At 42.7% G+C, this 25,163-nt stretch overlaps 1 protein-coding gene across 1 annotated transcript in view; it reads right to left on the minus strand.

Moving 5' to 3' along the window:
- The window catches only part of DIP2B (disco interacting protein 2 homolog B), a 61,885-nt gene extending 37,176 nt beyond the window's left edge, over positions 1–24,709 (minus strand). The window contains 2 exon segments of the mRNA XM_009646108.2: positions 2,806–2,877; positions 24,626–24,709. The gene's annotated coding sequence lies outside the window, so the exon portion shown is untranslated.
- Between the last annotated feature and the right edge of the window lie 454 nt (positions 24,710–25,163).

Consider the following 25,163-nt stretch of genomic DNA (forward strand, 5'->3'; position numbering starts at 1 on the left):
CTAGGCAGAAGTTTGGCTGTAGTCTGCAGCAAAAACCAGTTTCAAGAGGAGGTGAGTTACCATACCACCTCTTCGCAGCAGAGCAGTTCGTGTGTTCATCCAAAAAGCGTTTTTCAAAATAGCAAAAAATAGTGTCGCATTGCATCTTACAAAATAGGCATAAAAATATCTGGGCCTGACAAATGGCTCTGAGAGTGACTTGCAACTGTCAGCGTTACTCCAATGAAAGCACCATCTCAAAGCACAGAGAGCCCAGCCTGTTCCAAAAAGGAACTTAAGGTTTAGCTACAGTTAAACGCATTCAGAAGGCACCAAGGACGAGGTGACAGCGGGGCGGCCTGTCTCTGTTGTCGCAGGTGGTTAGTCAGTAGTGTACCACGAAATAACCGTGCCTGTCCTCCCTGTTTTGGCTCAGGCACCGGTGAAATCAGCAGCATTACTTAACGTGCGCAGCCTGGGAAGCTGCTCAAAATACTTTCTTCAAAGCCTTTTGTGCAGCAGCCAGCACGTAAGAGAGGAGCAACAACGCTGGTATCACAGCTCCATCGCCTCAGTAAGTTCCATTTACAAAAATGGATGTTGCACCAGGAAAACATGTATCTTTAGGTAATTAACATTGTTGCCTTAACTCTAAAATAATGAGGCAAGCTCCCAGAGGCAATGTGAATGGAGTACAGCTTTAGCAATAAGAATCTCCCAAATTATAATGCTGACATGCCCTGACATGTCGTCATACCTACCTTCATCTCATTTCACAGCTATGAAATGGAGACAATACATCAGTACAGAAGGAGCTCTGAGAAACGTCACGCACTAAATGCCAGAAGTAAATATTTTTTTGTTGTTGTGGACTAAATTGATTTTCTTCTCATTAACAAGGTGACCTGATTCTGAATCCCTCATGCATGACTTCAACATGATTTTTACAACAGATTTCCAGATATAGGGGCAGCTGGATACAAGATATATAAAAAGCTGGAGGGCTGAGCCAGAACGGCAGTCAAAACGCTATCTTAATTGGTGACCTCCTATCAGCCCGTGTCTCTTCCTGAACTTTGGCTCATCCTGCAGCCTTGAAAAGCGCGACAATTAAAATAGCAGGGCCGCAGTCAGTCTTGCCAAACACTTTTTTTTTTCCTCCTAATTAAATGACGTTTTCTGACACAAACCCAACACGTGTGCGAAGTGCCAGGCATGAGGGGCACAAGATCATGTCGTCAGATGAAAAGCAACTTGTAGAGCTTCAGCCTCCACCAGACTCCAGGACAAAAGCTAGTCTGCCAAGAAGGAGCCCACAGTTCCTTCTAAGGCTCAAGATCTCCACTGGTATAGAGGTTGGACTAGGAGACTGTAAAACCTGCTTAACGAATATCTACTTATAAAGACCATAAAGAGGGATTAGTCATGTGTATTCGTTTTTGGTTTCTTTAAATAACAGAAACAGATTTGATACAAAGGTAGCAAGCGAGCCCTCGGAGATTCCTATCACATCTTGGTTCAGGGAGGCAGTCCTCAGTACTCAGAGCACTGGTGGGAACAAAATTTCAAATTTGAAGGCTAAGCCGCAATTTTTGCTTGCCTTGCTACCTTCAGTGTGTCAGCTCAGACAGAACACACTACTCTTCTGTGCATAAAGCACCCGCTACGGCAAGAAGTCTTGGACAAGAGAAAGGGCACCAGCTTTAGCTGAATATGCAAACAAAACAAAGTTGAGAAACACCTGAGATGGAGGGGAGAAGGAATGCAACTATCAGGTGTTTTGGAGTGGCACTCCAGAAGCTACCGCATGACAGTGGCAGAGTCCTTTTATGGTCCTCAAGCAATTGCCTAAGTGAACTGCTGTAATTTCAGCAGAAAAACCCCTATACGATCTTTCCCCAGCGGAGGCACTGCTGATGGTCAATAAATGCACTTTTAGCCTTCACTCTTTTTTTCATTTTTTTTGGCAGTATTTCAGTCTCAGTAAATTACAGTAAGTCCAGTCACGACTGCCTGACATACCCATTCACTCCCCAAACTACTAAGAGACAGACACATTAGTTTTTAATGGTTAAGCATCTCAGCATATCAGTAGCGCAATATATTTTGGGTAAACATCCCCATAATAATTATTAGGCATGCTTTCAGCCACATCCTTCAGTTTACGATTATATATAATTATCCTACATACAATCAGCTCTACTGCTAAGGATCTTTGAAGCAAAAGAAACAGACGTAAACAAAGTACATGAATTCAGCTACTCTGGTGAAATAAACCAACAAATTGTGAAAATTCTAATGCTTCTCCAACAAGGAGTTAAGATGGCTGAAAGAAGGACGCAGTACAGACCGGCTCTGCAGTTAAGCCATTTTTAAGAAGGTTTCAAGAATGATTCTTGAGGACCTCACACTTCACGATTGATTCAAAGCCCCTGAGTTCTCAGCTGACAAGGGAGTAGGATGTGATTTATGTACGTGGGAGATAAAGGCAGGGCATGTGAAGTGTTGAAATACACAGAGCTCTACAGAGACCCACCAAAGAGCTCTGGAACTACCAGGAATCCCTGGAGTTCAATATGAACAAGGGAACTAGAGGCAAAGTACTGCCCATGGCTTCATGGCATCCATGCAACCTCCACAGTGTAATTATTCGATAGCTAAGGAAACATGTATGAAACAGAACAGTTTAGAGAGCTGAGGAAACACGTACGAAATGGAATAGTTTAGACCTGGCAAATGAAATCGCACTGCTCCACAGCCATTCCACAGATCCCTTTAATATCAAGGCTATGCAAAATTCTTATGCCAGCCGAAACAAGTACCTACCTTGGGTTTGTGGAACATACGGAGCCAGAAGCTTTGCTCTCTTCTTCTCATACCCCTTTTGCGTGATGTCCCCTAAAACCAAGGAAAGAAAACTCATTTAACAATGCCCTCATTCTTCAGTCTGAGGTCCATCTGCATTTCTTTTCAGTGACAGGAAGGTTTCATCTGAACGCAGCAATGCATATGCTGAAGAAAACCCGAAACCAGGTAAATGTGAGTACGTTATGGTTTCAAAGCCTCCATATTACAGAACTACTGCAGTTTCCCTTGGGATCAGAGATACACACTATACGCTATTTAAATGCAATAATTTGCATCAGAACAGCTATCTAAATGGAATATCAAAGCAATGAAAACCTAAAAAGGGAAACTCTGAGCATATGAAAATATTCTGCAACCTCAAAGCCAACTCAGGCTAACAAGATGGAATAATTCCCAAACAACAGGCCAAAGGGAAAGTGCAAATTCAGAGCCTTGTGCTAAACTAATCAAATTAAGAACAGCTTTTAGCACGTAAAGTGAACCCACTGCAGGAGCCATTTAGGGCACCTCCAAAAACTGACGCAAGGATGAACAGAGGCAACTTCTAGACTACTGCCCAGCAAGCACACGCTACAATCCAGAAAGCCAGACTTTTAATCATGTCCATTTGATATTCAGTGGAAGCGAGCTAGGGGGTTGTGGGCTTTTTAACCTGGTAGTAGCTGTAATTCCTCTGTTTTCCTGCTGGAAGAAGTGTGCAGAAGATAGATGCTTGAGCTCCACAGATGCAAAAACTCCAGAGAAGAGTCAGTATTAGTAAACTTTTTCCTTTTTTAAAAAACTAATCTGTCTGATCCTGGAGATGTACCATCTGGCTGCTGTCTTTTGTTTTAATTTCTCACATTACATCAGAACCACAAGGAAGACTGAAACCTTGAAGGGATTAAACCAAAAAACCCTGCAGCCTTTCAAGCCTTTTTGTAGCCTGACCCGCACTTGTAACCTCTTATCTCTCGGGGTCGAAAGACTGGAAGCAATCAAACACATACCAATAAGAAAACAGAATTATTTGGTATTACTTCTCAAGCTCAAATTAAGCCCGCATTTGTATTACAAGAAACTAGTGATCGCAAACGGCGTGTTTTCCTTGCCGTGAGCCTGATTATTGCAAGGCAGGGAGCATTAGACACCGAGCAGCACAGGCCACTGTGTTTGCTGCCTTAGAGCATCCTCCTGCCAGACACTTCCAGCCTGATCTGCAGGGCCACATCAGAAAAGGTGATTACAGGGTTTAGGCTCTAAGCCTGCCAACACAACCCGCGTCCCTGCTAAAACTAACAGGCCATTTTGGTTATAAATGTGATTTTGCAGTACTGAAATGCTTGGAAAGGGAATGGACTTCATTCCTTTGTGCTGGACAGACAAATGCCGACGTCACTTGGAACACCTAGACTAAGAGTTTTCAAACCAAAATGGGTACTTACACTACTTAGCGGAGGGCGTGCATTTGCACACAACATTTTATCTCACTCCTCTAACACTGTGTTTGAGTCAGGCCCCAGCAAGTCCAAACAAATCCAGCAGCTGAAAATTAGAATGTCCATGAAGCACTGAAATGCCAACCAAAGCATTAATTTTAATGCTTGATTGCAATACATAGCTCAGTTAAATTAATCCAGCTCACAAGAAAGGTATGCTGCCAGTGTAAGAAAAGTACACCTACAAAAAAGAGCTATGCGAAGGCTGTACACCGAAAGGGTAACACTTTGATCCACTGCGTGAGCTACAAAATCCACCAGATTTTCAGAGATTTGCCTCTCTGTTTTCAGAGGCAGTTTTAATTCCCCACACTTGTTCATTTGGGTAGCAAATAGACCAGGGTGACTGCCACTGCAGGAAAAACAAACCTGCACAGAAAGGGGGAGGGATTTTCCTTATAAGCCAACCCACAGATTTGTTTGTAGCTTGTTATTTTGTCATTAATTTATCCACAAGATTTAATTGGACGCTTGACATCAGTGGTTACACTCTATATAGAATGAAACATTTGCCACAGAAAAATTGTTGGAATTACTAGGAGTACCAGTACATTGCGACCAAATACCAGCACTCAGTTTAAGCATCGCATTCTGTTTTACGTGCTGGGAAGCAAAGAATCCTCTCTAATCACTTGCTCCACACTAATATCCTACCAATAAAACAAACCCCTCCTCACATAAATGCAAGGCTTATGGTTCCCAGATCTGCATTTGGAAATTTGAAGTGAGATACTACTGAAAAACAAGAACGTAACTCAGGCCAAACCACTATTTGCAACCTTAACTACCACGCAATGCAGATCATTTACATTATTACTTGAAAAAAGGATTGTCTGAGCGTAAGCTAACAAAAAAATAAAAAGCCTAATGCTATTTGGCAAGAGCAGGAATAACAGGAATGTTCCAACTCGAAAAACTCAGGCAACAGAAATCAGGGTGATAAATTCCTGGGACTTCCCTGCAGCACTGGGTCTTCCCACTGCTGAATTTCCACGTACAGCTTGTTTAAAAAAAAAAAAACAAACCCCAAAACACTGTTTTGACAAACAGGTCGACAGTCTCAAGCACCTGCCCACAGGATTAGACAGCATAACGCTTAAATTTTTAGACTGCCCCTATTGAACTGGAACTAGGGAGAAGGGACTGAAAAGGCTAGAAGAAACAGATAAATTAAGAGTTCTTTATTTAAGGATAGCCATCCATGCAGGTTAGAAACAGAACACAATTATCTGAAATAAAGCTCCGGCAAGACAGAGGGACTCAGGCTCTTGGAAAAAACCTTGTGGGTGGGCACAGGTTGACAGGTGTGAAGTCATCTTAATAAAATACTGATGCAATTACTACAACCACAATAGTTATGCCCAAATGGACATCTCAAGTCTTGGAAGCAAGTGTCCTTTTAACACACGGCACGAGTGGAACAAATTTATTATATAAAGTCTCTTCCCCCTGGTCACACATAGTCCAAATTTGGTACCAATCCATTGAGACAGAAAGCAACGATTCACTAAGACAGAAATTTTCTTTCACTCTATTCCTTTTCTGCTGATCTACAGGAAATGGAAATGGCTAGATCCGAACATAAATGCGGACTTCCTCACCAAATACCATAAATTACAGCAACAGGAAGAGAACTAAGACAATAGGACTGCAATCTCAAGAACCATTCACTCCTACTACATAAACCTGGTAAATCATCAACCCCGCTTCCATAAATTCAACCCTTTGTGACATTTGGTGCGCGCTACGTTCTTCCAGCTAGCTGAAAAAACAACCCAAGAACCACAACCCCTCTCCACACAGATGTAAGACACAGCACTACAAAGCAAGCATTAGCAAAGCAAATGAGAGCTGACAATTTAGCTTTAAAATGGTGCTAGTGTTTGTTCATTCCTAGGAAAGAAATTACAAACAATTACTGCTGAGACATTCTTTTGGCCCTCTCCCAGCTACAACTGTTTCTGTTCAGTTGCAGTCTATATTTATCTATATCCTAAGCTAGCCATGGTTGTGCCTCCACATGCCGAGGAGGCCCTGCTAAGGAAATGGGATTCTTGTCAGGGAAAAGAAAAAAAAAAAAAAAAAAAAAAAAAGCAAAAAAAAAAAAAGCAAAGCTTCAGTTTCTTTTCAGCCAAGTCCCCTTTTGCCATAAACAACCGTAAGATTCTTGTATGTTGTGATCTTTCCTTGTGTCTCAAAATGTGATGTCAGGAATCTTCAGGGGTTGGTTTTGGTGTTTTGTTTTCATTTTTGTTTTTAAAGGACACATGAGAGTGAGCTAAGCTGCTGATCACTGATGCAGTGGAGAACAGGCTCTCCTTCCTTGACACCTCTGCTGCAGTGACGGCAACCAGCTCGGGTGCAGTGATGTCTTCACCTTCCCCAGATAACCAGCACATTAGCACAGACTGAAGTGTAAATCCAGCCCACCACCACCACCATCTGTTTCATCAGCTCCACGCACTACCATTTTCCTCACTTATGCTACCCAAACTCATAGTTTTTCCTTCCCAACCAATGCCAAGCTCTGCCACCACCTGCACTACTCTCAAAGGTTAACTCATCCCAACAGATGAGAAATTTTCTCCGGCAGAGCCACCAGCTCAGTTTTCCTGCTCGTTTGCAGAGCATTTGATGGACCAGCCCCAGCCAGCTTCACAGAACAGGTTCTCTGGCAGGAGGCCGGCACTGGCATTGCACTGCTTCAGTAATTCCTCATCTTGCTGTCCATTGCAATACTCCTCACTTGGAATGCCTGGACAATAATCCTGACTGCAGACACCTCTGTGGTGAAATGCAAGAGGCCCGGCTGGTTTGTGATTAAATAAGAATGCATTTGAGAAACAGAATTCCCTAGAAAAGTGAAAAAAAAAAAGGATTCTGAGATTCCTTTTTCTTATGATTCTCCTAATTTCTTGAAAGGAAATTAGAATTCATCCTCATCATGCAAATCCAATCTGGATGTTCTGACCATTGAGAGCGCAAGAGAAAAGATAAACTCGGCAATCAGAGAAAACAAAGGGGCACGGGCTTACACAGCGCAGAAACAAGTCCAGTGAACTACAACCGATCAGCCTAGATGTTACACCTATATTCAAATCATGCAATAGAGAAGCCTGAAACTTCAGGAGTCTCACCACCCTGTGACGCCAGGCTGCTTTTTAGCAATTAGAGTTGATGATCTATTCTAAATAGTGGTGCTCAATCAGTGCAAGGTGGTAACACCAGCTAATCCTGCTACGCTCAGACAATACTCCTCTTTCAACATCCTTGCTCCCCTTCCCCCCATGGAATGAGAACACTGAATCATTTACTGTCTAACAAAACCATAATTACTACAGTGGAGAAATTAAGGAAAATGATCACGTAGTGCACAGCATCTCCCCAACAAAGCCTCCAAACACTTGACTGTATCAAGCAAAAGATTCAAATTTGAAAGCAGTTTGTATGCATTTTTAAAAAATGTTCTTATGCTTTTAAAAAAAAAAAAAAATGAAAAAAAAATCAAAGTTTTCTAGCAATTCATGTTAGCAGAGAATCCTGGAAATTAGCCCCAAAACAGAGATAGCTGCTCTCTTTATTTAACAACATATACCGTAACATGATTATAACAAAAATAAGGAAATAAATTCTATTATCACCGTTGCATCTGCTTTTCAGGTCTCACCCTTACAAATGACCTTGATGACCTTGCCTTTCTTGCCTACTCCCCAGCTTGATCTCTAGGCACAGGCAATGTCTCCCTGTAGCTCTATCATCTCAAACTTACTCTGAGTACAACATAAAGCCTGGTTTTGCAGAGCTTGATTTTGGACTTCTGTCCTTGACCCGAAGTAGACACCAAACTGGAGACACTGAAAGCCAGAAGTGTAGCTGAAAGTCCAAAATGTTCTTTTGTTGCATGCCACTTCCAGATAAGGCATTTCAAGTGTGTTTGGAAATGTTAGGTGGCACGTTTGAGAAGCCCCAAATGAGGAAGGTATGCACTTACGACTGTCTCAGTTATGGTCTAGGCAGAAAATAGGTATCAAACCAATCAGTTCAGCACTTCAGTAAGAAACGTTGTCACCCCTCGTTTATTTATTTTGCAGCTCCATATCGTCTTTCTTCCACTTCCTGGAGGGCTGGCAACTTCTAGACACCCCCGCCCACAATGGTTTTACCGAGGCTTAAAGCTAGGACATCCGCAATCCCAGGCTTCAGCAACCCAAAAGACAACATTTAAACCTTTCTTCTAGGGCTGTGTGTTCAAACAGACTATACCTGTTAAATGGTCTAGCACTCCTAACACTCTTTGGCTATAACTTCAGCACAAAAGCTGTGTTTGAAAAAAGTTTAGGCAAGACTCTTTCTGTTTGAGGCCAAATGATGATGCAGCTTCAAAGATTCCCTCCTCCTTCCTTCTGGTGAAGCCGTATATCAGGTTTCCTCCTTGAAGACAATACCAAGGTCTGCAAACTATACAGTCTTCCAGAAAAAAGTCACTGATTTCTTCAAAGAAATAAAGCCTTACTCACTCCATATGTCACCACCCCCCCAAACCCCAAAACCAAACGGTAAGAAAAACAAACAGGTTTGTGCTTTGCAGTTTCCCTTTAACAGCACCATTCTGTTCCCATTAAGAACATGAATAGGCTACTGAAAAAACCAGCAAGTCTTACAAAGCTGTGTTTGTTAAGCAAAAGCATTATACTGCTACAGTTTCAGTACTAAAAGTTTCACAGACAGATCAGCTCCAGATTAATTTATATACACAGTACAAGGCTACTTGGCTGCGGCACTGTGGGGACTCTGTTCTACAGTTTCAAAAATCTTTGCTAAAGGCTTATGAATGTTGCTTCACCAAATTAAAACTATTTTAATCTCAACATTTATTATTTCAAAAGAACGCAATTCAAGATTAGGTTTTTGTGGCATGGTCTACCCTGCATACACGGTCCCTGCCAGGCTTCCACGCTGCAGAGGTCTGGCTCTGTGTCACTTAAGGTCACAGGGTGCACTTTACCACAAGTCACTTACTGTGTGACTTAAGCCTTTTTAATTTTTTCTTTGTTTTACCTTTAAACAATCAATCCAACTACTGAAACTATACTGAAGAACCTTGTTATCTTCCAACAGCGTTTCAGAGTTCCAGATGATCCACTGTCCTCGATTCACCCGTCTGGGCCCGTGTATTACGAGCAGTAATCTTAGATGCCATATGTGATGCATCACCAAACTGGGTGAGCTAAGGACAGAGTCCAGCTTGCTTTGTGTGAGTGGGCAGGGGGTGATCAATGAAAAGGAGGTGTCACCAGATCAACTTCAGCTGAAGACCCTCCCTTCCTCACAAAGAAAGAAAAAAAAAAAAAAAGAGACATATATGATAACTTATCATTAGCATTTCTGCTGAAAACGGCACTACCCAGGGTCAGCAAAATGAGTTCTCAAAGGCTTCACAAGACTGGGACACTGAAAAATGCTTGGAAGCTTACCACTGTAAATAAAAGAGCCTCTTCTAGACGTACTACACTTCTGTTGATTCTTCTCTTTGCAGCAGACATGAGAACATTCTTACACGTGACTGCGTGCGCAGTTTACACAGCACCAACGTGACCATGGTATTCTCAGCCCTTAGTTTCTTTAAACCATTTCCCCAGGTATGGTGCTCAAATGACCAGGAAGCCAAACCTCAAGCCATACCTCTAGCTCGTTTGTACGTGAGAACTAAAGGCCAGAAATACTTTGCCTTTCAGATCTTCACCTGTGCCAAAAGGATACGCGTTGATGCGCTCGTACATCAGCAACTCAAATCACGCTGCAAATGCACGGGTAACATCTACCTTTACAAATGGAAAAATGTTTTTTAAAAGGTTCCAAAACCCTTTGAAGATAACCCCTTCAGACCTTGAAATACGTCACTAAATTCTGTTAACTCTGACAACCCTACTAACTAGAGGCTCCGCTCACTGTCTCTAACAAACATCTGCAAAACACAGTCACTGAATTCAACTTTATCCAAGATATTCCGTTGCAAAGTACAGTGATATAAATTTTACACGCTACTCATAAAACCAGCACATGCACATAAATAGCTTAATCCCATACAGAAATAATAAATCTTGCATGTAACCCCATCCTGGGGGGCGGGGAGGGGGAATCTTTTAAATAGCTACAAGTCATCATGGGGAAAAAATGCATTTTCCCTTTTGAATGCTATAAAGGGCACAAACCCAAGGATTTGTCACAAATAGGATTTTACAAAATCTATTCAAGAGAAACATTTTCATCTATTTTTAATAAGTTGTCAATGAGAAGAATGTGAGTTTAGATGTAGGAGCGCTTAACCGTTTAGAATACAAGTCCTGCATCGGAGCAACACATTTAAATGAGGAGAAACTGGAAGTGTCACATACACGTATGCAAGAACTGGCTACGCTCACTGCCTGAGCTCAGTAAAGCAAGACAACTCACAACACATTTAAAAAACCCCAGATGAAGCGATTCTGCCCTGGATAATACTCTTTTCTGACTAACCTCCTGGTCACAGCCACTAGCAGAAATTGGCAGGTATTTAACCCTCAGCACAAACGCACAGACCTGGCCCTCCACCACTAGACTGAAAATAAAAGTTTCTCAGGAAATGACTAAACTTTGTGCAAGAGTAACAGCCCTGTGATTCAGCACTTACGCAGCAGGTAGGTACACCATTGCCTTCCTTAAGGTAGAAACTGAATTATTAGACCAGTGAGTGCTGATAACCTTCTCCCAGGAGTTGTCCGTCCAGCCCAACTACAAAAGATTGCACGCACGTAAACTCTCTGCCTATTCTAAACAGTCTGCACTTTCTCCACAAGACAGACCAGCACGGACAGATGATTTTCCAAATCAAGCCTGGTTTTAGCCCAGGAATAAAAATAAAGACAAAACCATGCAGGCTCCCACAAAGAAGTCTGTCTCTTGCTGTAAAATACCCAAGACTCACGTAGATAACCACCCACGATTAGAAAGCCAAATGAGATCTTCCTCTTGGGTTTACCACAACCCGCAGTAAGCATCATTTGGTGACAGTCTGGGGCTCTGACAAACATGGTGATTGATTAAAGTCAGATGTATGAAGCTTCTTCCCCACCCACAACCATCGTGGACACCAGTTTCCAGTCCGAGGTATTCAATGAAACCAGTCAGTCCCTGGCCTTTATTCTGCACCTCGCTTCCAGGGGAGGACAGGCCCTCGACAGGGCCGTTTCCCTCTCAGTGCTCTTGCCCAGAAACCCGATCATATTTTTTGTAGCTTTTTTTTCAGCAGCTAACGTGGCTACACAAAACCATCAGAATATTACCACAGGGGATCGACCTGGGATAAGGTTAAAATAGAAGTCACTATGGGTTTTAATCCTGCGCGCAATTCCTCTCACCTCCTCTTTCATGGCTCTTGGTTGCCAATATTTAATGATTCTCTTGAAACAGGCTTCAATTTTTCTAACATAAGCCAACTGCCATAGGTACTCCTTGCGGGTAACTCTCCTTCAAATCCGACGCTGTAGCAACACCTTGCCAACCCATCCCGAAAAGCAGTTTGGATATGCAGCCCATTTCAGTGCAACTGCACCTGAAGTTACTTTTCGTAATTAAACTCTAGATTCTTGAATAAGATGCGAGAATGGGAGAAGGAAGAAGTTAAGAGCAATTATTCCCCTATCTATTGATCAAACATAGCGCTGCTCACACAAAGTCTTCAGGTATGGAAATGCAACTCTGACCTCCTTTAAACACCGCGTTAACAGAGCACTAACCTACTTGGCATGTCATTCTGCTCAGTAGCACAATAATTACGTATTTCCAGATGGGAAAATGCTATTCCAAATCATAGTGTGATGAGCTCAATGATTATGCGTGATGAAACAAAGAAAGATATCTTAATGAAAGCATTAGCACTTAAAAGGTCACTCCCCAAAGAAAAATCAACATAAAAAAAAAATATCAGTTGCAAGAATGAATTTTTCAAAACTAAAGAGGTGAGACACCTACTGCGACGTGTTTTCCCACATGCCTCCTGCCCTGGCTTTCCCAAATAGAATCATAGAATCACTTTGGTTGGAAAAGCCCTTTGAGATCATCGAGTCCAACCTTTAACCTAACCCTGCCATCCCACCACTAAACCCTGGCCCTAAGCACCTCATCCATCCTTCTTTTAAATCCCTCCAGGGAGGAGGACTCTACCACCTCCCTGGGCAGCCCATTCCAGAGCCTGACAACCCTTTCGGTGAAGAAGTTTTTCCTAACGTCCAGCCTAAACCTGCCCTGGCCGCAGCTTCAAACCATTCCCCCTCGTCCTATCATCTGTTACCAGGGAGGCAGTACCAAGCGTGTGTTCATAAGGATGTCACTCCCATTTCAGAGAAAAAAAAGCAGCAGAGAAAAGGATGGCTGCTCAGTGAGCCATAACATTGTTTTTCCCAAAGCACTGAAATCTGAAACACAAACCACAGGGATTTTACAGCACTAACAAGTACTTACTCTAGGATAGTTACTATTAAACAGTATTAGTCACCATAGCAGGATTCCACTACTTAAAGTTAAACCAATACAATTACTAATCTTTTACCCAGCCTCAAATTAGTGTGCAACACTAGTAATTTGCTTTCGGAAACTCCCACCAAATTCCAGAAGCGTACCTGACAAAAAGACAGGAGGGAGACAGTGCTGCAGCTCTGAAACTGTTCTTGGTTTTGCTATTCATTTCTTTTAAGCCTGACTAGTGGGAACCAAAGCCCTTTGTTAAATAACCTTAAACCTGCTCTGCACATGGTAATTAAAAATAACCCCCCTCCATCCCATACTCAGTTCTACAAAACCAGAGCTATATTCAAGTTAATGGATGGCTGCCCCATGGAGCGATGCTTGCTGCGTACAAGCCCTGGAGCCTGTGCAGGCTCCTCTAAGCAGAGACCAGGCTGTCTTTGCTGGATTGAAGAGTACGACCCATTCAAGTTGGTTACAAGCTTGGGAAACCAGATTTAAATAGAAAGAGCGGAAGAAAAATGCACTGTACAGCAAGGCCCCGAGCTCAGTATGGGCTGTGTTAAGCCTTCAGTTATGTTTACATCAGCAACCATGGCTTCTTGAGGAATTTCACTGCTAAGGAAACCATGTTGGCATGTCACCAGCAAGCCTAAGAAAACCCATTATTCTGTCAGCTGCAATGCTCTTTACAAGAAAGATCATGCAAGGAACGACTTCTGTTCAGGGCTCTTTCGGCATGCTAAAGGAGAGTCAATGTCTGCTTCAGAAGCACTTTGTTCAGAGGCTGGCGAGCAGAATGTGGCAAGATCCTTCTTATGTGAAAGCCTTTAAGCTGCGTGGAAGATCAAAATAATGGGCAAAACGTACTAGAGCAGCAAAGACGAGAACCCTCATAGCACAGCTCAACAGTCCAGCTGCATGGTGCAAATCCGCTGCAAAGTTACTGAACTTGGCTTCTCCAAGGGAAAATACGCACCTCTGCACACTAACAGCTCTTTGAAGAGGACAAGAGGCGACTTTTGGTACAAAGCGGCCCTCACTCTGCCTGCCTTTCAGTAGAAAAACCATGCTATTGTCATAAAAAGAAGGAACGGTCAATCTCCATGTGCTGGCCTTGTTACGCAGGATGGTGTGGTATCAGACAGATACTTCTGTCGTTCCAAAATGGCAAGATCCTAACACACGGATTTTTCTTGCCTTGTATCAGTATGTCACCACTGTCATAATATATTTTCACAAAACCGTGAAGACAAATATCCTTTCTACATTGACACCGGTGGAGCTTGAACCTAAACAAGCAGACTTAAAAATAAAAAAGATTTTATTCAACAAGCTATCTCCAAACCCACAATTATTACTTACAGTGACTTTTCCTACTGTGGCCCCTCTAAGGGTGCAATATTTCCTTTTCCAATTTAAATAAACTGAATTCTCAAACATCTTACTCGTAGAGGGAAGGAAGTGTGGAGAAATCAGTACGATTATTTAAGAGCACACAGTCAGCAGCCTGACAAAAAGAAAAAAGAACGCAAACACAATGAACAAGAGGGCTTACGAAAAAAGATATTGCGGTTACACATGTGATTTAGTCTTAAGTCTTTGACAGCAAATTAATACAGGAATTATTTACAATACAATATGCTTCCAAAACACTGTGTGCTTATTGCAAAATTTGTCACTGCAACCTTGTTAAGAAGCTGCTTCTGAGATCACATTTGCTCATGAAACATTCACATATCCAAACTCTGCATGAGAAAATTTCTATCTTGTTCATTTTTCATTAGTGAAAAATAAAGCAGACAGTAACAGCAGAGTAATCGCAACAAATTACTCCAAAACACCTTGCTTGAAAGTCTCAGTGAGTGGGGAATCGAGGCTCTCAATAAAACAAAAAACAGAGGATGACACCAAGCTTTGGACAATCGCTGCTTTGTTCGCACAGCAACTACAATCTCGGCAGCAGTCTAGATAGAGAGGCTGAGAAAACATCTCATCTGAATTCCTCCCTAGCCCCGGTCTACCTAGGCCAGTATTTCCATAAAGCTGCTTTAATATTCCGAGTGGCTCAGAAAATCTGACGGCGCTGGCTCCTCTGTAAGGTAAGCTCTCCTCATGACAGCAGGCATCCTCTCACCAGGCCAGTGACCAGTTCTGGCGTGGGCTGATCCACACACAGAAGTAACTCCCTTCTGGAAAAGCAAAGCTATCACCACGGGACAGATTAAAGCCTAATAATCTCACTGACAGAAGCCTCGTGAAGAACAAATTGGAGAGCTTCCAACACCACTGTCTCCACTTCAGAGGACTGCAAAATGGGGACTGGCCCTAACACAATACGTATGACACTTGTAATATTAATGAGTCAGCCCCCTAACTACACACAGGAGCTGAATATCAATGCAAAAGGAAGCGAGTTTTACATCTGTCACCTGGCATATCGGAACAGCAAGCAAATATTGCTTTGCTGGATAAGCGAACACCTAAATACAATTAGTCTCCAAACTGTTCTGTTTGATTTTGATGCTTCTGCACTCTGCTCCCACGAAGGCCAGGGACATTTGATACAGTGGAAATAAACTCTTTGTGGTTTATTTATAACAAAAAGGGAAGAAAAACAAACTTGTTCCTCTAGAAAGGACACAGCTTTCAGCAGGTAAATGAAAACCTCCTGTTGGTAAATTCAACATTGAAGTATCAAAAGACAGAGTTAGCGGTAAACAAATTATTTTAAACAAGAGATCAACTGACCCAGCAAACACTAGCCAACTGGAAAGAAACATTAACTGGTAAACAAAAACGGCCTCTGCCAGAGGCCAGAACACCAACTGCATTTCCCCTTTGTTGTTTCCATCTTGAATGGAGAACACCAGATTTCAGGAGGCTCGAAGAGGGATTCGGTCACAGCTCAGAGGGCTGTCAGCTGAAAAGCATAAACTCCTGCGCAGGCCTAATCAAGAACTTAGCAAGCACAATGCAAAACAACTACGAGCTTGTGTACTGAAGGCAGCTGCACAGTCAGAGTGAAAAAAAATCCCCAATCAATCTCTAAACTGGTTCCAAATATTTTTCAGGCTGCATTATCTCATGCACTGAAAGGCAACCTACCTGCACCAGATCTGCCCTCAACGTCGTGTGCTCTTCACTTGAGCAAAATATCTTGAATTTGGAAAAGAAGAAACTGTATTTCTAGCAACAGATAAAAATTTCCTGGTGCATTCATGCTAACAAACTGCAATCTCTCCAAGGTCAAGTTTACCATAAAAATGGGTCCAAACTTATGAAATACCATTTATATAAACTTCTAAACCCATAACAGCAGTGTAAATAACCACATTTCAGCCCTAGCCAAGTCAAAGTTGAACACTTCCTCGTCACCAAAACACGCGCGTTGGCACTGCAACACAGGGCTCGAGCTGAGAACAGAATGATTTCTGCCATGGCAAAATGACTTTTGAGATTGAGCAGTTAGAGTCATAGAATCATAGAATGTTTAGGGTTGGAAGGGACCACTAGTGGTCATCTAGTCCAACCCCCCTGCAGTGAGCAGGGACACTGCTAACTAGATCAGGTTGCTCAGAGCCCCATCCAACCTGGTCTTGAATGTTCCCAGGGATGGGGCCTCCACCCCCTCTCTGGGCAACCTGTTCCAGTGTTTTACCACCCTCATTGTAAAGAATTCTTCCTTACCTCTAGCCTGAACCTACCCTGTTCTAGTTTAAAACCATTTCCCCTTGTCCTAACACAGCTGGCCCTACTAAAAAGACGTTCCCCATCTTTCCTATAGGCCCCCTTTAGGTACTGGAAGGCCGCAATCAGGTCTCCCCGCAGCCTTCTTTTCTCCAGACTGAACAAGCCCAACTCTCTCAGCCTGTCCTCATAGGAGAGGTGCTCCAGCCCTCGGATCATTTTTGTAGCCCTCCTCTGGACCAGCAGAGTTCAGCATCGGTGTCCCGCCCAGCGCGGAGTGGGAGAACAAGCAGTGGCAGAGTACATGCCACTGAGGGGTTCTCTGAAACCTGCTACTCCCCACACAGCACAGTGACTGCATCCACGTTGTTCACTGGAGAGTGACTATACAGACTGGTCTTTATGGGCAAGAAAAAGTGTTAGTTGGATGTGATACAGTATTTGCTTGGCTGGACTCTAGCTGGAGAAAAGGGAAAACTGCTGGGTCTAGTTTATGGTTAAGTTTATGGCAAAGTTACTCACAGAACAGGATGAGCTTCTTAAAAGTATTTCAGTCATAAATCAAAATAAGTAAAACCACTTTCCATATTGTAAGTTAATCAGAACGCTCTCTCAAGTTGTCCTCACATACACTACCACAGGGAAGAAAGCCTGACAAATCTGCTAAAAGCTTTAAAAAGCCTAAATTAAATATTAATATTCTGAAAATGATGAAGCCAGCACAAAACCACAAGTCTCCTTTGCCACTCCAGTTCTGCATAGCCCAGAGCTAGAGATGAAAGATTTCCTGCAAACAGTGATGCCTAGATGGAATTATGAATAAAACAGAAAAAAAACCCAAGCTATAGCTGTACAGGTTGGGAACTGCAGGCTGTCTGAAAGAGCAACAACCAGCAAAATGTATTCACAGTAAACTAGTCACAACAGTTAATTGGTATAATGCCAGCTAATGAAAAGCAGAGACAAAAGGTTATCAATACTGCGTTGGCCTTACAGTTGTGTTTAGCATGACGAGAAAAAATTGTGCTGAAGATGAAGTTAGAATCGCTCCCTTCAAAGCCCCACTTTTGACACACGTGCGTATTCAGAACACTCGTCTTCCAGCTCAGTACCTGGAGAGACAAGCGCATTAAGAGGAATGTATTCAACTTCACTTCAGAATTGTGCTTCGACCCTAACTAACCTCGTGGCAGGAATCTCCATCAAGGAGAAGTACACTGCTAGCGCTGCCTTACAGCAGTTAAGGGTGGGTTGGTTTGGTCGGATTTGCTAGTTATTTTGTTGAGATGCTCCCTTATCTTTCACTTAACAAAGATAGTTAAAGAACTATCTTTCACTTAACAAAGATAGTTAAAGAACTATCCCCCAATCCCTCCAATTTAAGGATGCTTGGCTGCTCAGGTCTTAATAGCAGCCTGCAATGATTTGCCAAAAGCTCCCAAATATCTTTTAATTGAATGATGACATCAATTACCTAATTTTAATGAGAGTGAGATCATATTTAAATTTTTCATTCTGCAATAAATTTAAAGCAAAGGTGACTGTGCAGTTTCTCTTAGCAATAGCCAATCTCCCTCAAAGGTGTAAGCAGAATTACTTTAAATGACAAACTCGTCTTTTTTGCTTTATTTCCCACTAGCACTTAATTCTAACAGTATCAGCCTGTTTTTATTACTATGCAAAATAACATATAAACCCTCCAATTTACTCATCTGGAACAGAACCCCAGGACTTTGAATTCTCTGGTTCTCGCAGGAAAAAACCCTGAAGTGCTAGCTCATTTCTCTAGGGATGGACAGAGCAAAATTTAAGAATATAAAACTCTAAAATGTCCAGAAAAAACCCCACCAAACCAACAAACCAAATAAACGAGACAAAAGCATCACCTGAGAAAGCAAGCTAAGAATTGCGGAGGGTGTTAAACTAGAGTTAAGTGTTATTTGTGAGGACACAGAGTTCTCCAATTCCACATCATGCCTGTTGAAAAAAGCATGAGGGAAGCCATTGATGAATGCAGGTGCACAGGGCAACTGCAGATGTTTGGTAAAGCTGCTGCTTCAGCTCCACAGTATGACCTTGGCAATGTTATCTGATGTCCATGGCCTAGTTCCACCTCTGTTTTGGCTGGTAAAGAAGGCAGGGACTTTCCAGGCCTCTCCCTCCAACTCAGTAACTGCAGGAATCCTACCTCTTCTAAAACCTGGAAATCCTACAGAATACTGGGGTCCACCCATCCAAAGGTCATCCTAATTGTAGTCTTCCTCCACTGGCTTACAATCCACTCCAGTATCCGTGCTCTCTACTGTCTTGCTCCAGCATGATTCATTAGCCCCCATTCCAGCTATTAGTTTACTTCCTCCCTGGTCACACAATCTTACGTTAATAGGAGATCCTCCACCACACCACGTGCTAACTTCTCAGCCTTACCATGGAAGAGATGAGAATTTAACATCCCCTCTCATTTCAGTATTTCTGCTATAGATGACAACATGAAAAGTACTTGTATATGAACCATCTGTTACTACGCCTAATGGAGCCATAATCACTAGATATCAACCATTTCAAAGAATACCAAACCGTTTATAAAACCAGTGTGTCAATGTAATAATATTAACAGGGAGATGCTTGTATCTTTTTGATAAAATATTGTATTCACAGCAGGCTTTGCTTTCAACTACAAACATAATGGCCTTTTTATAGCAATCTGAAGCACCACAGGCCGTGCTACACAATTTAGGGGGATGGGGCGGGGGGAAGCAGGAAGGGCTGAGGATGTGTTGACAACAATAATTTAAGACAAGATATTCTGCCAAGAAAGAGAAACTGAAGAATTAAAGTCCAAATAGAAAGCTTGCAATTAAGCAAAAACTCTGAAAAAGGAGGACTGTAGACAACAGGCATCGGTTTGGATTGCTGCCCTCCAATTTGTTCAGTACGACTTGTCTGCTGACTCCATATGTTTCATGTAAGTAGAATTTGTGCCACGCTATGTAATAGTCTCTTAAGAGAAATGATGATGTTTGGGAAACAAAACAACCACTTCTCTTCGATATCCCTTGCACAACAGGATCATTTCTTCTTAAGCACTGGGAATTCTAGAAGCGTAAGACAGCACTGTACAACAAATTCCGTGGGGTAGCCCAGCTTAGATCTTCCTACCAAATACAACGCTGATCTGCCTTTTCAGTGCCAGCCAACCTGAAGCATCCATAAAAAACACCTTGTAGGCTGTAGTACCTCAGCCTCTATTCAAGACACTCCGGAGAGATGCTCCCTCTAGCCCTAGCTATTTCTGCCGGAGGAAGACGCAGCAAAATTTCTCCTGAAACCCTGAAGTCCCGCTCAGGTAGCTACCGTGCCCATGAGAATACACAAACACACAGAAGCCACAAACGCAGGATGTGCTCACACCCTGGCTCTTCCATCACAGTTCTCTGAAGTATGATACCTGTATCAATTGTGCTGTGCACAGATACAATTATTTCACGTTAAAAGCTCTAAAAGGAAAAGAAAAGCCCTAGCCCAGAAGCGGTCTGCAGAAGTCAACCACTCACTACTGCAGACGGTACTGTACCTAGCAGTCCTGATGAGACTGGCATAACAGCTATAAATGACTCCAAAATCTTCTTTTCGTGCAGAGGAGAGGGAAGTGGCAGAGCAGCACAGATCTGAGAGTGAAAGAATGCCCATTTCTAATTCGCTTGGTTGCACTGGTTTAAAATTGATGGTTATTCTGATACTTGAGTTTGTCTCTTTTGTATTTCAGCACACAAGCAGTGGAGAATGAGGAATTTATCACATGGCAAAACCAGCCACCAGGGAGACAGACACCTTTCCCAGAGGTAAGGCAGCAAAGCCTGACCACTGGAGACATCTCCTTCCTTGTGATCAGAATGAAGTCACATACAGGCTCTGAGCAGTTCAATAAGAGGCCGGTTTTGCAAGCGCTCTTGCGCAGAAGATACTTTCCTCGTGGTTTAGTTTCAACAGATGGCTTAAGTGCTATACTGACAGACCCACAGGATGAAAATCCTGAGAATTAAGCACAAGATCTTAGCATTCGAACACAACAACCAGGGCCTAAGGAGCTAATGTAGACTGACATGCAAAAGTGTGCTATCATTTCCATGCGGCTGCCTTCATCTTCTTTACATATGAGGCCAAGAAAGCCCCTGGGGCTGTACTAGTGCCGAAATGGGCGCAGGTTTCCTTTAGTCTCTAACAAAGGCTTTAAGCAGTTGGCACGCTGCCCTAGCCTAGCTGCCTTCTTCCTCTTCATATGTGCCTCCATCCATAGATAAGGCCGGGCTTTGAATTTGCACCCTGCACAATCAGAGGTAAAGGATATCGCAGGAAACCCAAGTCAGCTTTTCCCCTCCATGAGGTAACTCCCTGGAACAACCAGCAGAGTCTTTTTCGTTTACGTATCTAACAGTATGTAACACTTAAATAGCAGACAATATGTTCAAGGCTCAAACATTAACTGGTTTAGTGAGTCAAGAAGAAAGATGCTGTCTGCAATTGCTTGGGGCAGAATGTGCTGAAGGAGCAGAAATCTACCTTTCAACTAGGAATCTATGAAACAGCTTCAAACAACCCCTTTAAAACATGGAAACAATCCAACCACTGCTAGCTTACTCCAGTGTGACAATAACTCTTGGAGACTTTTTGTCACATTTCACCCACAGAGAATTTAAGCTATTCTTAAATAGCTATTCTTGATAGCAGAATTACAGAAAAAAACCCACTCTTACATCGCCCAGATCTCTCCACTCCACTAGTTCCTTTCATTCTTCCTTTCTGGGACTATTCTGCAGGCTACCCCCTTCATGATGTCAAGTATACAACAGCAATACTGTTAATTTTTTTAAGCCTGTCAGCTCCTCAGTCCAGATCCCAAGACAGACCAGTGAGCAGCTGTACCAGCACAACTGAGAGGTTGTCACTTTGCATGGTGAGAGCAATAGAAAGCAGCAAACACGCTCTAAGCTGTACTGCAGCCAGATCTTTCATAACCTGAAGCCAAACTCAATTCTAATAGAAGACTATTTACTCCTTCCCCAGTTCTCCATGCCAAGTCTTTCCTTTAATCCTTCTGCCTGAACAGTTCTGTCTCTGCTGCAAGAGGAGTGTGCCTCCAGTGCCATACAACGTATCTCCTTCACACCATTTTATTGTTCACAGGAAGGTATTCTGCAATTTTAAACAAGAGAACTTAAGAAGTCATTATTTTCCCAAGAGAAGAGTCCCACTTATGGCATCGTGCGTGGCATGGAGAACTTTGCCACCATCATCTACCTCACCTCATGCCCCCCCTCCCTTGTTGCTTTGCTGAATCCATTTAAACCTCTAGAATGTGAAAAAAAGAAAGCATCACCTTTGCTACAGACTCAAAATAGAGGAGAGTGAGCCTCCATAACAAGGCCCTGAGGAGCTGCCAGTACATGAACTTTTATTTCTGTTTGGCTTTCCCCATCAGGTTCAACACAAGAAATTTCCTTCCCATCCCAGGGAAATGAATGGGTTGAGTGGCACGAGCTGTCACCCTGCAACACTGATAAACCGAGGATTACTGCAGGTGAGCGTGCGCAAGGCAAATCTTTACAACTCGTTTGAGCCAGAGATCACATTTCATAGGCCACATACAAAGCCCAAACGATAGCAGTCAGTACAAAAGAACAATGCAAAGCAAATGGTACCTGTTTGGATGAGAACCAGAAAACAAACCCCAACCTCTGTTAAAAACCCCTTGCAATTAGCGGCAGCCACACTTAACAGACAAGAATTCAGGCCCCCCCTTTACCAGACCTACAGCAGAAGAACTAGAATCAGAGGAGGGAGGGAGAAGAAGGGTCCCGCTTTTCTTTTTTCTGTAAGTCTCATCTGAAAAACAGCTTTGTTCAGATTTATTAAAAATCAGCTTATCCACCACGGAAGAGGAAAGAAAGAGACACATGCCATCAGGTAAGTAATTACCTAGAAAGATGCATGACAGTAATCCTAATACATCAAGCATGATTTTGCTAGATCCAAACGCTTTTCTTTATGGCTTCCATGCTGTAAGCTATAATACTACTCAAAGTGTTTTACCAAAGCTCTGTACAATGAACAATGTTTTGATACACAAAAGCCAAAGGGTAATTACATCTTCCTGTTTGCTGTTCTAGCCAGACACTTTTTTAAAGGCCTACTGCAAAAAGAATTGCCTTGAAAGCCTTCCAAGGCAACACCAACTCCAAGGTTTTGTATTTTTCTGATTTTGGGGAAATATGAGAGCAAATTAAATATGTTCTAGCACAGGCGTCCATGTCTCTGGTCAAAATGACTAAGACAACATTCGTAAGTCTTTTAACACTAATGGCGACTAGCCCCACACAATTTTTACATGCTGCAATTTTAAAACAGGACTTAACAAGTAAAGTGTATCAAACGCAGGAATAACTAAACAGAACAGCAATGTTTGTTCAAGGTTTCTAGGTGTGGCTGCAGCCAAGACATAATAGGATTATTTATATCTGACTCATTTGCTTTGTCTTCATCCATGATTCTCCCTGTTTGGGACTCAATAATTGACTTTTTTCTGCCCCACAGGACTTTTAAAATTCAGGACATTTTCAAGAGGGACTCAAGAATTTAAAGCAGAGAGGAGAAATTCCACAAATACAGTTGGTTTATATCAATGTGTGTTCCACTGAAACATACTATCACTGTCATAGCGAAGCCTCAGATTACCTGAACACGTAGACGAACACACAAACTCCCAGCACGCTGCACAGACATCCATTTATGAGTTACCGCGCTGTGTATTTAAAAGTCTCTTCCTTTGTGGGTGCTAATGCACCCTCACCTATGGAGCTGAGGGCTGGGCGCCAAAAGATCTCAGATCTGCGCCTGGCTCTGCTGCTGGCTTGTGCCACCCAGCACCCGCCTCACCTCTGTGCATCTGGGCTTCCTGTCTGTGAACTGAAAATAACAATACTTCCCCCTTTTCACTGTGGCAACTTCCAATCCAAAATCGCACAAGTATGGAGGTTTTCATTCCAATTACAATGAGAATTGTTCTTTTTTTAAATCCACAAGGGATCACTTAAAGTTTCTGCCCTAAGAATAAACACAGGTCTCAGTCTCAAAAAAAAATTAACATGAGCACTTTACTATTACGAAATCTGCTTTTTGCTAACGTAAGACAGGCTTCAGTCTTGCATTGTTCAGTATGTTTTCAGGATTGCCACAAGCTTAAACAAACCGTACAAAAATAATTTATCATTTGGTCACCTACAAACGCTTTCACTGCTAATGAAATTCAGTAAATGGTTTGGTATTTTTTTAAGAAGCAAGGCTTGCATTCCTCAGTTTAATCAATCGCCCTCTCCAGTTTGCCAAAGTTCACAGCTTTACAAAATGCAGAGCTGCGGCGCCTGTGCTCTCTGAGAGGGAAAAGAGCGAGGTGCTAAGAGGTGAGAGTGTCTCGGGCCAATACAGCTGCCAAAGGCTCTGTTGTGAAACCGAGCCTGCAGTTCTTACGGACACACCATAGGAATACATCTGCTTTCCTCCAGCTTAGAGACACGGTAAGGAGTCATCTGAAGCAAACTTTGCAGCAACACCCTTCTCCTTTCACATACACAAGCAGCCCGGCAAGAAGCCCTGCATTTATCCAACCAAATGCCATCAGTACCTTGCTAGAACCACCCCTATGGGGCACGCAATGATCTTTTTTTTTTTTAATGTCAGAAATGGAACACCTTTAATAGGCATTTTCCGCTTATATTCAATTAAGAAGAAGAAAAAAAAAAAAAGACAGCATAGTTTAACAAGCTGCAGATCTGTTTATTCCTCTACCAGAACCGCTGGGGATCAAGGACCTTTTATCTCCCGCGCAGATCACCTGACTCAGCTCTCCATCGCATGGTGAATAATTACAGGCTGGAATTTGCCGTGTCACTTCGGAGTAACTCTCCTTCTCCTTACCACAGTGACAATGCACATTGTGAGCAGGACTGTCAGCCGCTGCTACGCAGCACAAAACCACGCCAGCTACACACTTGCCTTCTTGACAGAAAGGCAAAGAGTGACCTTTGACAACCGTTTGTTAACTTTGCTCATACCTCTTTCTAGAAAGCAAGCAGAAAACTTCAAAGCCTCTTTCCCCTCCTCAGGGTTTCTTTTGGCTGGTCAGCTTATCTGTGTGATCATTGTTTCCAGAGAAGCACACAAAGCTTCCACAGCAGGTAATTGCAGTGAAAGGTGATGATGAAGACGCAACCACTAGGCAAAGAAAACAGTCTTATCGGGACATCCATACTGACACACAGGCATTTGCTGCTCTTCTCAGTGAGCAAATTACAGTATTTCCAGAAAAGGTACTTCAGATTGAAACAGCTCTTCACGTCAAAGACTACTCAGCACTCCAAATGAAGAGTTGATGCATTAAAGGTACAGGTGGGACAGCAGGCAACACAAAACCTTCTGTAACACATCCTCATCTGACCACCCTTTCTGGAATGGTGGCTGTGCAGCTACGAATAGGACCTGAAACCAAATCTTTCAGCTCTCGATCTGGTGCTTTATCATTCCCACTTTAGATCATATCCTTCCAACTTACAGCCAACCAAATGCCCCATCACAACTTCTTTTGTCTGTATG

Source organism: Egretta garzetta, unplaced genomic scaffold, assembly GCF_000687185.1.
Source record: "Egretta garzetta isolate BGI_Z169 unplaced genomic scaffold, ASM68718v1 scaffold309, whole genome shotgun sequence".
NCBI classification, from domain to species: Eukaryota; Metazoa; Chordata; class Aves; order Pelecaniformes; family Ardeidae; genus Egretta; species Egretta garzetta.